The sequence below is a fragment of the Heteronotia binoei genome, chromosome 1, assembly GCF_032191835.1.
Source record: "Heteronotia binoei isolate CCM8104 ecotype False Entrance Well chromosome 1, APGP_CSIRO_Hbin_v1, whole genome shotgun sequence".
NCBI lineage: Eukaryota > Metazoa > Chordata > Lepidosauria > Squamata > Gekkonidae > Heteronotia > Heteronotia binoei.
The window spans coordinates 126,353,454-126,366,442 of record NC_083223.1 but is presented as its reverse complement, the minus strand read 5'-3'; the positions used below and the strand labels follow the sequence as shown (position 1 = coordinate 126,366,442).

The 12,989-nt window shown below is 40.2% G+C and overlaps 1 protein-coding gene across 2 annotated transcripts in view; it reads left to right on the top strand.

Annotated features, from left to right (window-relative positions):
- HIVEP2 (HIVEP zinc finger 2) overlaps positions 1–12,989 on the top strand; it is a 249,602-nt gene that overhangs the window by 195,586 nt on the left and 41,027 nt on the right. The window contains exons 1-2 of one of the 2 annotated variants that reach the window (XM_060240380.1): positions 7,587–7,627; positions 11,892–11,936. The gene's annotated coding sequence lies outside the window, so the exon portion shown is untranslated. Of the gene's footprint in view, positions 1–7,586; positions 7,628–11,891; positions 11,937–12,989 lie in introns of those variants that run through there. The other variant, XM_060240370.1, reaches the window with a different exon arrangement.

The following is a 12,989-nucleotide window of genomic DNA, read 5'->3' as shown; positions in this document are numbered from 1 at the left end:
GTCTGGGCTACTCAGTATAGGTGAATGAAAGAGTGGATATTCTTGGAGGGAGGGACTGGCATAAAAGAAGCAGTAGAAAACTTTTTTTCCTTGTGCGCATTCAGTTTTAGCTCTTTGACTGGTAAATGTAACTTGCAAGTCATGAACTTTATTGAATTTGATCCAAAAAAGACACAGCTGAGCAATCGACAGGAAGCAATCTTTTCCTAGAAGTATGCAGCTCCAAACTGTACAAGTTCTTTCACAGCTCATAAAAGTGTCTCTGTACAGCTAAACGTGGACAGTTGAATCCTGCTCAAGGGAAGTTTTTTATGAGCTCTTGGTTAAGCAGAATGTGTGTGTATGGAAGGGAATCTGCAATTGGACTGGACTTCTACTCTGAAAAATGTGCTTATTGTGCAATGAGGCAACAGTGATAGGGCAGTCAGTTGTGTCTGATTGCAGCAGTTTCGTTTACTCACATTTTTGCAATGTGTGGGAAAATGTGAAGATGCTTAGTTAGCAATGGTTCCACACTTGACTGGTGGAAACTGTGACAGTGTTTCCATTGCAGTTAAGAACAAATTAGGGGAGATGGCATGACGTTTGCCATGCACAGGAAACTGCATGTAGGAAGAAAAGCTTCAAAGTTTTCTTATCCTGATACCTTTTGGTGCCTTTAACTTCTTTGGTGTTCTGCCTGCCTAATGCACACAGCTTTTCATAAAAGGAGAACTGCAAAATGTGGTAGACCTTAAGTACTCCAGATAGTGTTCCTCCTTACTTAGTTAATTAACTATAGATGATTTCTGAATATTGACTGCCTGCCCTCATCCCAGAAAAGAAAGATGAAGCTTTAACTGTTTGACATTATATAAGACTGCTTAGAAGGAATTTATGCTGTATTAGGAATTTGGGTTGTATTAGGAATTTGGGCTGTATTAACAGAAGTATAGTGACCTGAAGTATTGTGTTCAGTTTTGGGCACCATGTTTTAAGAAGGATATAGATAAGCTGGAACATATTCAGAGGAGGGCGATGAAGATGGTGAGGGGTCTGGAGATAGCCCTAAGAGGAAAAACTGAAGGAGTTGGGTGTGTTTAGCCTGGAAAGGAGGCGGCTGAGAGGTGATATGATCACCATCTTCAAGTACTTGAAGGGCTGTTATAGAGAATGGTGTGAAATTGTTTTCTGTGGCCCAAGAAGGTAGGACAAGAACCAGAGGGTTGAAATTAAATTACAAGAGTTTCCGGCTCAACGCTAGGAAGAACATCCTGACAGAGCGGTTGCTCAGTGGAACAGGTTTCCTCGGGCGATGGTGGGCTCTCCTTTCTTGGAGGTTTTTAAACAAAGGCTAAATGGCTATCTGACAGCAGTGCTGGTCCTGTAAACTTAGGAGGAGGTATTTGTGAATTTCCTTCACCGTACAGGGGGTTGGACTATATGACCTTGGGGGGTCCCTTCCAATTCTATGATTCTATGCCGCTGTAGCTATATTAATTCTCTTTCTACTACCATAAAAGCAACTCCATCATCTTGTTTATACTTTACATCTGATGTGGGTAGTACAAAGTATTTGCAAAAACCCCATCTTTGTTTTAATGAATGAAAAACTGAGCACCTGGACATCTTGCTGCCCTACAGGCACAAATGAAAAGTTCTGTACTAGAAAGTGTTTCTCAGTTTTCTAACTCAACCCGCACCCCTTCTTCAGCATGCTGTCCCGACCACCCTTGTCCTTTCTCTCCCATCCCAGGATGAACAATCTGTTTGTTGGACAAGTACATGGAGATCTTTGTCCACAGCCATGTGGAAGGATCAGTGGAAGAAGGTGAAAGGATACTACAAATTCTTTGAGCTGTAGAGTTACAGTCCTGTATGTGCCCTTGAGGTGCCCTAGTGAGGTGCAGTGCAAACAGCCTTAAATGCAGGTTTGGACATGGTTAAAGTAGGATCATTTGTAGAAACCTGAGCACCGTTAATGAGCTTTGTTAATAATGCATTCTACTTATTTCTTCAGTCAGTCAAATATCTCATTTTTCCTGCTATTTTGACCTGCGAATCTCTGTGAAATTGACTCCCCCTCCCTTCAACTTTTCTTCAATACCCTCCAGTTTTTTTCAAGGGTGCCCTCATTTTCAAGGGTAATGTGCCTTTGCACAAGCTTGGTAAATTGCATAGGCCACAGAAGGTGCCTGAATGTGCTCTACATAATGAACAAATGAGGAAACGTGGTTTTAATAATACAAGACATCTGATTGGCCCTGCCCTTTGTTTATCATTCTGCAGGATGAACAGAGCAGGTGGTAGTATGCTTTCCACATTTGAACAGTGTTTCTATAGCCAAAGAGAAATATATGTAATATCTAAGTTCTTTACCTTGGGTCACAAGTAGTAAATGTAACGGCATCAGTCTGATGTGTCTTCCCTGCAGCCCTCTGAGTAGAGAAGTAAATCTTAAACTAAACTGGGGAATACTTGGGAACTGTCTCTCATTCTCTTAGGTAGTTGATATGTCAGGACAACATTCGGACAATATTCTAAATCTAACAAATCTTAAACCTGGTTATCCCAAATAAGCACTTGGCAACTACACCAGTTTGGTGTAGTGGTTAAGTGCTCTGAGTCTTAATTGGAAGAACTGGGTTTGATTTCCCGCTCCTCTATATGCACCTGCTGATGTGACCTTGAGTCAGTCACAGATTCTTGCAGAGTTGTTCCTCTCAAGAGCAGTTTCTGTTAGAGCTCTCTTAGCTTACCTACTTCACAGGGTGTCTGTTGCAGGGAGGGGAAGGGAAGGAAATTATAAACCACTCTGAGAATCCAGCTGGTAGTTAAAGGCGGGGTATTAATCCAGTCTCTTCTAAATCACCATCTCAGTTGCTAATCAGTAAAAGACAGATTCTTTCATTTAGAAACTGTATATATTGATGATTGAACAGAGATTTCACTCCTTTTGTCTCTTCCCTGAAGCCCTCTGATTAGAGAAGTAAATCTTAAACTAAACTGGGGAATACTTGAGAACTGTCTCTCATTCTCTTATATAGTTGGTGTGCCAGGACAACATTCTGACAATACTCTATATCTAACGAGTTTTAGATAGGTAGCTTCCAGATCCTTTGTTTCTAAGCAACAGAGGCTATTTCTTGATTGTAACATGATTGTATATCACTAGATTGTAATACTTTCCATTGTTTTCCAGGTCCTCAAAGTTACTGTTTTAGGACTCTACCTCTCATGAAATAGGCAAAAGATGAGAATCAAAATAATAAATCATGATATTTTTGTCACACATTCTGAAAGGAAATTACAAATAAAGAATATGTGTATAATTTCTAGGGCTCACGTGCTTTTTTCAGTTCCTCTTTTGGTGATAATGTTTGCATTTTACTTATGTTTTGAGTATTATGGTTCCTTTCAGCAGCAGTTCATTGTCACTGTGATAATCTTTCAACCACCTGTATATGTCTTAAATCATCTAACAAGCAGCTTTGTACATATGCCTGACTGCTATAATTTAATTGCTAAAGACCCAGCAGTACTAATTATGGTTACAATGCAGGTAATGGCAATCACTCTTTTCCCCTTTGTATGGGATCTTCCACCACTTCAGTAGCCTGAGGATCATGCTAGTATATTCAGTGTTGATGTGTAAGTCATTAAGTCTGAATCTGTACAGGCAGGAAGCCAGTTGAAACTGGAGTACAAACGACTCTCTCATCCACCTGTCTATCCCAACAAAGATGAAAGCAGGATCTAGAAGAGGGAAACAGAAGCTGAAGTGCAAGCTAGGCCAGTTGTTTTCTGTCTCCCATCTGAGGAAGAAAACAGGATAAGAGAGGGAAAGCAGGATGGACACAAACTGCGTTATTTCACATATATTTTCTCTTGGCCCCATCTTGATATTGGTAGCATTTGGAGTGCAGGAGTGATAGTTGGACCTAGTGTGGCTTTCTTGACTTAGATATGGATATGATCCTGTTTGAGTTCAAGTTGGTACACCAGTGGGTGACTCAAGTTTGATTGTTATAGGCTTATGTATATTCTGAGGAAGAATCTGTCAAAATGGAGTTAGCTGGTATATTCCATAATGCAATGTAAAAAAATTTGTCTTCTTGTTGTGAGCATTTGGCTGTTATGGTGAACTTTTTTAAAACAATAATTTAATATTGTTAGTGATTGAAAATTGTATAGCCTTTGTAGTGAATTGTGTTCATCATTGGGTTGTATCTTTTGCCTGTGGCACTGTGATTTTTAGGGCATTAATGTGAATTGTATTTTTGAATATATTGCATTTTATATTTTGTCCATAACTGCAAGTTGTATGGCCAATGCAGTGTGTTTTATTCCCTGAGTGAACCATAGATTTAATATTCAAATATGATATATTGTATTTTTGTATGTTTATATTTCCCAACACTTATTTATTATATAGGTTAGGATGTTTCTTATTTTGTAATTTCCATAATACATAATACCTCCACCCTACTTTTCACAATTGATGCCTCTAGTACTTGCTGAATGTGTGTGTACATAGAGGTTTATTGCAGGACTCTCTTATATCATAATCCAAACTCTCATAGTACAAAGACCCCTATGGTTTTTAAAATAGCCAAATGCAAGACCTCTGTGCAAGAGGCAATGAGAATACTTTGGATAGGCTCCAGTTAATAGAAATCAGCACCTTCAGACAACTCTGGTAGTGTATATTCTACTTGATGCGTCTCTGTCTGTTTGTAGCATGGTATAATCGGGGGTGGGGGAGGGTGGGGACCAAACCTGTTGATGATAGGAAATTTGTCCTTGGTGCAAGCAGTTGAATTAGTCAAGACAGAAGCAGTTATTACTCGAATAAACCTCTACCTGACTGTTTTAATAAAGAGCTTCAGAAGTGTCCTTTATTAATATGATCGTTTGTTTTTCCAGAACACCCTTCCACATGTTTAAAGACTGATGTGTAAATTAAAAATAACAAGTGTAGGACCTATTGCTAGTATGGAATTTAGTGACTCAGAGTAATATATACAGATGTCATTGAGCTCAGGAGCTTCATGAAGATATTGCTGTGTATTGAAACTGAAAAAAACACAATTGTATTGTTTAAAACCTGTTTTTCATTAAGATGAGTTATAAAAAGAAAAGGAAAACTACATGCACACACTCCAAAAAAACCAAAATAAAACACAAGAGTTAGGCTGGCTAAATATATGTGTTTAAGTGGGTAGTCTGCTATATTTAGGTTTTATGCTGCCTTCATTTTAATGACACCTCCATTCTCCCTTCAGTTTTCAACAAACTGCTATTTCCTGAATTTGTAGGAAGCTTGCAATTAAAAGAGGAGTAGTTGTGGTCAGGTGTCATTTATCAGCGCATTGCAAGTGGCTGATTTTGGGCGCAGGAAGAAGAAAGCAAGAAGGGCAATAAAAAAGGCAGCTGTTATCGTTAACAGTTTGCTCTTTGCAACTATAGAACCTTATCTGATCACCCACGTTCATCTGCCTGCTGACGTAGTACTAGCTTCATTTGCACAATCTATTTTTATAACTATTGTGCGTCTTTTGAAGAAACAAGCAAGAAGATTGTCTTGTAATGATTCACTGTCTCAGTGTACAGGGTGTCCTGGATTGAGTGTGGCTGTGGAGGGAGGATATAAACATGCATGCTAATTAATCATTTTAGTTACTCTGAGTCAGGGCTTTTTTTGAGCAGGAACGCAGTTCCGGCTGGCTTGGCATCCAGGGGTGTGGCCTAATATGCAAATGATTTCCTGTTGGCATTTTTCTACAAAAAGTCCTGTGTGAAACAATGGTGATTTCAGGGGTTGTGGCCTACTATGCAAATGAGTTCCTGCTGGGCTTTTTCTACCAAAAAAGTCCTGCTCTGAGTTTTTAAGGAGAGCAGTAATAGGGTATAAGATCTGTTTTATAGATGTGACCCCTCCCTCCCACCACAGAGGCCAAGAGACAAAGACAGAGCTGTGAGGCAGTCTTCAAAAGACATCTCTTCCTGGTTCAGCTGGATTATCACTGCCTTTAGAAGAGCAACCATGTAAGACCAGCTGCAATGCAGGAAGCCACCAGGAAATGGAGGAAAGTGGAGACAACTAATGGAACTGTAGCCTTGAATGCGCCACAGCATAAGGGAGCGGCATGTGCCTACGTCCATATGAGACCAATAATTTTTGCACTGCTGTTGTATTTGCCTGTGGGCCTAGCGCCTTCACACACAGGCTTTGTTGCAGCTGTTGGAAGTGCTGCTTTTTAAGCATTTTCTGCCATAGGAATAAAGCCTACATGTTAGCCCTGAACCCATATTCGGGTGAAGGTGCCTAGGCGGAGAGCATAGTAGCCAATGTGTTCAGTCATGAAAGAGGGAACAAGAATAGAATATTCAGCTTCCTCCCTGTGTGCTTTGTCCTGTACTCATAATGCCCATGCCTTTCTTGGCTTATAGCAGCTAGCCAAAAGAACTGTATGTATCTGGAATGTTTGGTGGGTTTTTTTAATGGACAGAAAGAGGAATTGTGGCAGCTTTCAAGAAGGTGATCATGCTTCCGGTTGGCTTTATTGTTAGTTTTTAGCACGCTTGCTCAAAATGACCACTGAAATGCTGCTCCCGGATGTTCCCTGTCCCCATGGGAGGACATCTGCATCTGTGGTGGGGGTGGTGGGAAAGTCCTGTTCTATTTAAAAATTCTACCAATGGTACAGGAGTTCAAGGTTTTCTACAAAATGAAGTAGTCTATTAATAAAATTGTGTTCAGAGCAACTTTGATTACCTTAAGAACAGGGTAAAATACAGCACAAATTAAATCATTTTAAAAAAATGTTTATTCCAATAGGATTCTTAGATATGTGCTTACAATGCATGCATAGGCAGAGAGCCATACCATTCTAAGTCCATTGAAATCAATTTGAATATTATATGTTGGGCATGCATGGTTTTCCATAAGCAAATGCAAACAAACAAGTGGCCCCCCACAAGACTTATGGGGAAGAATCGCACTCCCCCCCCCCATCATGGCCCAGCTCAAAGTGGCTCCCAGGCTCCACTGCCACCATGGCCAGGCCTGCTGGCAGTTCCTGTACTCTATCACCCCCATGACTGGGCCTGGAGCAGCTTCCAGACTCTACCACTGCAGCTGGGCTCAGAGTGGCTCCCAGGCTCTACTGCAGCCATTACCAGAAGCCTGCCAGCAGCTCTGTTGCCATTGCTGGGCCCACCAGCAGCTTCCAGGCTCTGGCACTGCTGCAGCAGTAGTCTCTGAGCCATTCTCTAGGTACAAAACAGTAAGTGCATTGTCTGCATATGAGCAGACAATGCTTTATTTAATTTGGGGGAAATTAACCCACTCATGTATTTTTTAAAACATTTCAGATTTTACTGCACAACTGAGGGGTCCCCAAGGTATGAAGAAAGATCTGTTTAGCCTCCATGTGACCCTGATCCTGAATTTAGATATCTACGGGTAGCAGCCACAAGTGGCTAATAGTGTGTAGATTGTTCAAACATTTAGGATCTGATACCTAAAAGACCCTCTATGTAAAAGACCAATAATATTAATGAAGAAGTATTTTCTCAGTCTCTTACAGGAAAAAAAAAAAAACAGTCATCAAGGCAACCAAAGTTCCCCAGGTCAACAAATCAGGTTGGAAGCCAGCTGTGTGTCTTAGCAATTTATGTTTTATCCAGAAAATCCAGAGGATTGGTTGCAAATACATGTTCCTTCAACTTTCTCAGAAAAGGCTAACAGATAACTTAAAATAAAATAAAATAAAATCTTGTGACAGTTTTCTTTAGAAAGGAATGAGTCATTAATTCTCTAAGTGACAACTTTATCAAGTCCATCATGAATAGTCCTAATTTGCCATTGTGGACATTAATGAATCTGTCAGACATTTGGTTATAGGTCCTAAAAAGATTAGAGGATGCAATTGATTAAAACTAATCCAAGCAAAGGAGATTGTACCTGAACTCTCTTGTAGCGTACTTGAATATCGTCACATTAATAATTCTATTAATGAAATTCTGTTACCCAAGAAGGAAGCTAGGTTTCAGTTATGCCTAACAAGCAGGTAACCTCATCAGCAATTAAACCAGCTGTGTCAAACATGCCCAGGGCTTCAATCGAACACGTGGGGCTCTCTTCTCTCCCCTCCTGTCCCCACCCTTTGAAGCTCTGAGGCTGCCAACATGCCCAGCTCCTTCTTCCTTCTTTGCTGAAGCTAAAGCAGAAAGCAAAGCTGCAAAGAAAATACAGAATGGATTTTCCATTCAGGCTTTTGGGCAGAGCAGACCAGAATGGAAAATTCACTCCACGTTTTCCTTGCAACTTTGTCTACGGGCGTTTTCGCACTGACCTTCAAGTGGCGCGACCACCCTCTTCACACCGGAGGATCTGCGCGGATTTCGCACAAGAAGCGCCGGAGCACCCAAAAGAGCCGGCGACTTCCGTCGCAAAAGCCACTCAAACGTTTTCCTGCTTCTTGGCGGTTTCTGTTTGAGCGGGTTTCGCGACGGAAGTCGCCGGCTCTTTTGGGTGCTCCGGCGCTTCTTGTGCGAAATCCGCGCAGATCCTCCGGTGTGAAGAGGGTGGTCGCGCCACTTGAAGGTCAGTGCGAAAACGCCCTATGTGTTTCAATTGAGTGGAGCTCAGTTTAACTTCCCAGCATTCCTATGGCCAGCTGAAGCTTCCTGGAGTCGTGTCCTTGCAAATCAAGTGTTGATGCTTTGAGCCAGCTTTGTATCTTCTCAATGGACATGAGAACTAATGCCTGAGTACTCTAACTTGGGAACCCACAGCCAAAGGGAGATATTACACTGAAGAGCCATTCCTAACTGGGTGAGGGGGAGCTTGCAATTCCCTGCCATTTCATGTTTTCCCAGGTTGAGAACATTTTATATTTTTAGTTTTCTGCTGTGATCCTTGTGCTTTTTCTTGATGTTTTATTTTTAAAATTACATTCCAAAAGCCCACTATTGCCTTAGCTTTCCGTTTTAAACAAAATATTGCAAGAGTTTTAAGCATGTTTGTATTTTAAGTTAAAAATAATATTTTTAATTGTGTTTGCTTGTGTCCTTTATAAAGTCTGTATCTCCACTATCTGGTATTACATTTTAGGACATGCATAGCCCATCTCCACAAAGTCCCATTGATGTCAGATCAAGCCCTCCTAGCAAATGAGTTTGACACCCCTGGATTAAACTATATTATGGTTGTTTTCCTGGCTGCTAGCCAGTCACTGATAAACAGTAGTTTCATTTCAAGTAAGCTCTGCATGACCAAAAATTGTTTCAAATTCTTCCCTCATGTATACACACCATCAATCCGTTACTGTTCCCTTCCTAGCACCATCTTTAGTTCCTCAGTTATGGTCTGGTGTAGTCCCTACTGGGTATAACCTGTTTTGTTATTCTGAGCATACAATTCTTGGTTGTAGTGAATGACTACAAACCATGTCCATTATACATTTGTTTATCAGAGTTACACACTCAAAATCTCACTAATAAAAAGCCAATCTTATAATCTTGATAATCTTGTATTAAATTATTTTTGATGGGTTGGATACATTGATTTGGATCTGGTAATATATTTTCTTAGTTATATAATAATTTGGTTAGCAGTGAAATGGAAGAAATCAGAATTTCAGAATGTTTTTGGAGAAAATGGACAATTGATGTGTCAGCTAAACTGAAACATCATGATAGCAGTATTTAGTGGAATGTGACAAATAAGTTAATTGAATAAAGGTTATATAGTTTGTAATGTTCTAAAATGATGAATTTTAGGTATGTTATTGATTTGTTCATTTTTATTTATCTATTTTAGTATATTTCTATTCTGCTCATTCCCCGTAGGGCTCAGGGCGGAGTACAACATATGATAAAACAATAAAATACAATAAAAACATTTTATAAACGAACAACTCAACAGCACTCAGAAAAATTTCCATATCATGTTAATATAACAAATGTTTTGAAAAATCTCATCTGAATTGCCCTACATATTAACTTCTGTGGGGCTGGCTGAGGAAGCATTTGGAGGCCCAATGGCAAATTTGGATTTGCTTTTGCATGCCTGAAATGGCTATGAGATGCAGCCTCTTTCTCTCTAGTTTGGTGCAGTGATAAATACCAAACATGAAAAATGAAATATTGTTTCAGTATTATCTGATATGAGGTTTCTGCCTTTATGTTGTGGGTGGGGAACATAAAGTGGGATTACTTTGCAACTGGGTCCAAAATAAGTACAGCAATGTTAAAAATGTGTCCCACTTCAGAAAGTTTGAGAACCACTGAACAGCCTACTAAAATCAGCTATTTTTTTTTTACACTTGACTTATTTGGGAAGAAAGGTCTGAAAGGGGGGAGGTCTGTTTTTTTGGTTGTCACTGTGAGAATATCTAGAGGTACATGATTATAAATTTTTGGTACACCATATAACTTTGGGAGGACTTTTGTGGAAAAGGGGGCAGCTTTAGCATTGTCACACATAGCACAAGAAAATAAAAAGGAGCTTTTATATCTATTATATGTGATAATGTTTAAAAAATTGTTTGCTGCTTTCCCCCTTTTTATCATATTTACTGTTTTGAGACTTCTTTTAAGGTTGCAAGCTTCCAGGTGGGGCTGCTTTTACAGCTGATCTCCATCTGGCAGAGATCAACTCCCCTGGAGATAATGTCTGTTTTGAAGGGTGAACTGTATGGCCTTGTACCATGATGAGGCCCCTACCCTCCCCAAACCCTGCCCTCTCAGATCTACCCCCATAGTATCCAGATATTTTCCAACACAGATCTGGCAACCCAACTATTTATTCATTCATTCATTGTATACACCGTCCTCCCCACCAAAGCAGGCTCAGGGCGGCTTATAAGGCCAGTTGGCAATAACAATACATTAAAAACTCTAGCTAGTAACAAAAAACAATACAGTGCTATTCATACATTGATAATGGCAGATACAGCAGATCTTATTCCAAAATGTCACCAGATGGAAATGGGACCACACTTCAAGATATTGTAGTTGGAAAATAGGTCCAGGTCGATGCTTCAGGTGGTCAGATCAGTCTATTCCAGGCAGCAGCCTCTAATTTTAGTTTAGCTGTCTCATATAAACCCTGCAGCATTGAAAAAGGTCCTGCAAGGCCCTAACCTCCTCAAGGAGCTCTTTCCACCAGTGCAGAGTTGAGCCTGGCCTCCTTAAAGCTGGGGATTGCAAGAAGATTTTGTGACCCTTACCATAGTACCTGCTGGGGAACGGCAGTCCCATAGGTATACAGGTCCCTGGCCATATAGCGCTTTAAAGGTAAGAAACAGCACCTTGAAACGAATCCCGTATGTAATTGGTAACCAGTGCAGCGCTTTCAGTGCAGGCTGAATGTGTTCCCACAAGGAGAGACCCAATAAAAGCCTGGCTGCAGCATTCTGCACCAGCTGTAGCTTCTGGATTTGAGACAAGGACAGCCCCATGTAGAGGACATTACAGTAATCTAGTCTTAAGGTGACCATAGCATGGATCACTGTTGCTAAGTTGCTGCATTTAAGGAAGGGAATCAACTGCCTAATTAGCCAAAGATGGTAAAAGGCTGATTTGGCAGTGGCTGTTACCGGGGTCTCCATTATTAAGGAGAAATCCAGAAGCACACCCAAGCTCTTAACTTTCTTAACCCTTGATGCTGACACAAGTGGCGCCCACTGCTTCTTATCAGTGTGCTTCACAGATACATATATATATATATATGGTATGGCAGACTAGATATTTTAGAATATAACTTGCTTATGTTTCTCCTACAAACAATTGCAGCAATCTCTTTAGTCATTGTAGGTAATATAAAAAGATTTCTCTATGCATGATTATCCACAGATAGAAAACTTTTTCCTAATTCTTTTTGTTTTCTCTTTCTCTCCCAGGAATCTTCAAGATAATCATGTATGGTAAATGTCAAGAAGATGCAGGTAAGGTCCATTGTTCTGGAAAGCAAATATTTTGCAATTTAATGAAATGCTGTTCTTGTATCATGTTCCTGATTGTTTATTTCTAAATAAAAGCATCAGTAGACACAAACTGCTGGTACAATATCAGTTGCATTAGGCCTTTGGTAGGAATTTGAATGGGCAGAGAATCTGTTCTGTGCATAGAGACTTCCAAAAGACCTCAATGAATTCCCTAATCCCCTTCCCCACAATAAGGGGAAAAAAGAAAGGATCTTACCCAGTCAGATGCTGAAGTCCAGGTCCAAGATTCAGGATCAGGATCACCACACCAGGACACAGAGAGCAGAGCAGCGGAGCACTGTGCCAAAGTAGCAGAGGCTCAACACCAGCTCACAGTCTCTCTATGGCAACAGGAACAGCAATGGAGTCCATACCCTCTCTCTGCCCATGGTCAGAACAGAACAGTTTGAAAATAAATTGTTCTGTTCTCTGATTGGCTTGAGGGGGGAAACATACAATTCCATTTGAGAATTGCAATTTCTCCTTTCCCTCTACTTTGCACAGCAGAAACAGCCCTGCAGGGTCCTGCAAAGCCATGCATTAGCAATCTGCAAAAATGCATAGCTCTAATTGGTCAGAGGCCTCCTCCGCCCCCTCCCCCTCACTCCAGCCAGAGGCAGGAAAAGGCCAGGGAAAGATGGGAAAGGCAATCACAGACTGCCTTTTGCCTTTACCCATTGTTTTCTATGGAAAAAATAGCTTTACCGAATATTTCCGAATAATACCATAATTATTCGGAAATCAGGTATTCGGAAATACAAAATAGGCTCAAAAGCTTATCTGGAATCCCTATTTCCGAATATTTACCGAAAAGGCTTCTATTCGGTAAATATTCAGTAACCCTTTACCAAACTTACAGCCCTACTCACAACATTACCTGTGTTTAGGACTGCAGCTAAATAAGTATTAGTAATATAACAATATACATATACATATATATATATATATATATATATATTTGTAAGCTCCTGAATTATTTTAATATAATGTTTTAACTTAATGTTTTATTGTTGT